This window comes from Neophocaena asiaeorientalis, unplaced genomic scaffold (genome assembly GCF_003031525.2).
Source record: "Neophocaena asiaeorientalis asiaeorientalis breed wild unplaced genomic scaffold, Neophocaena_asiaeorientalis_V1.1 scaffold608, whole genome shotgun sequence".
Classification (NCBI taxonomy): Eukaryota; Metazoa; Chordata; class Mammalia; order Artiodactyla; family Phocoenidae; genus Neophocaena; species Neophocaena asiaeorientalis.
In genome coordinates, this window is record NW_020173783.1 from 290030 (window position 1) to 291385 (window position 1356).

Below are 1356 nucleotides of genomic sequence, written 5' to 3' on the forward strand. Positions count from 1 at the left end.
ATTGATGCAATTCATAATAACAATACAATGTGAATTTTTTCATGAGTATTTTAAGAAAGAATGTGCATATCTTGTGCATAATAACAGCAATATATTTTTACTGAGGAACGTCAAAAAAGAGTTTAATAATTGGAGAGGTATACCACATTTATAGTTGCAAAGACCTGATATCACAAAGATGACAAATTCTCTGAAAATAAATCTATAAATTTAGTATAAGTCCAATAAGAGCCTTGATAAGATTTTAGAACTCAAGAAAATGACTCTGAAGTCAATCTGTAAGAATCACTCAGGACCAAAAATAAAATCGGAAAAAGAGAAGACAGAAGATATATAAGAAGGTTATCCCTATCCAACATTAAAATATAATAACATGAAATGGATTGGAAAATACAGAAGCAGACCAACATGTCTGCTAATTTAAATATATGAAACCTGGCACTCAAAACTAACGGAGAAAGAATGTTTTCAACACAAAGCATTAGGTTTGCTGGCTTAACCATTAAGAAAAATATACAATTAATTTCCTATTTCACCCTATACACCTAGGATTTACATTCAGCTGAAACAGCAGTCAGGGGCAGTTCTGATTGATCAGTTCCTATGCATTATTTTTTAATTGTTTTAATGTTTAATTATGCTTGCATTCACCAAATTAATTTCTGGAATGTTTAGTGATGTGAATTTAAAAACTAAATTGAACTCATAAAACACCTAGATGAAGAATGAGGAACACAGGTCTATAATATTAGGGTAAAGGAAGAATATTTGGATCATTATACTATAGGCAAAACTATGATGGAAAAGGGAAACCATAGAGAAATTAAACGAAAAAAATAGCAAGGGGAAAATTAATAACATGTCAAAGAGATAATATTTATGATATATTTTAAAAATTAAACAGAAGTATGAATTCATCCCCAAAAACATGGTTAAATTGTATTACTAGAAAATTAGTAAAAGAAAAGATTCAAATGACCCACAAATGTGCCTGTATCATTCTGAAAATACACATTGAAAAGTGTAACTCAAAAACATGAAAATCACAGAAAATATAATATTTTTACCCTTCAAGTTGTGAAAAGTGTTTGTATAGCATTTTTTTGTTGCAAATTATATTACAGTTGTTGAGAATATAAGAAGGGTATTTCCAATAATTGCTGCAAGACTGTTCATTGGAGCAGCCATTTAAAAAAAATACCTTCTTTTACCTGGAATATGGATCTGGTACACCTTTGATATGGAGAAATATCTGTGTGTATTTCTTTCCCAATTCTGGTGTGTGTGTGTGTGTGTGTGTGTGTGTGTGTGTGTGTGTGTGTGTGTGTGTGTTAAAACATACATAACATAAAATTT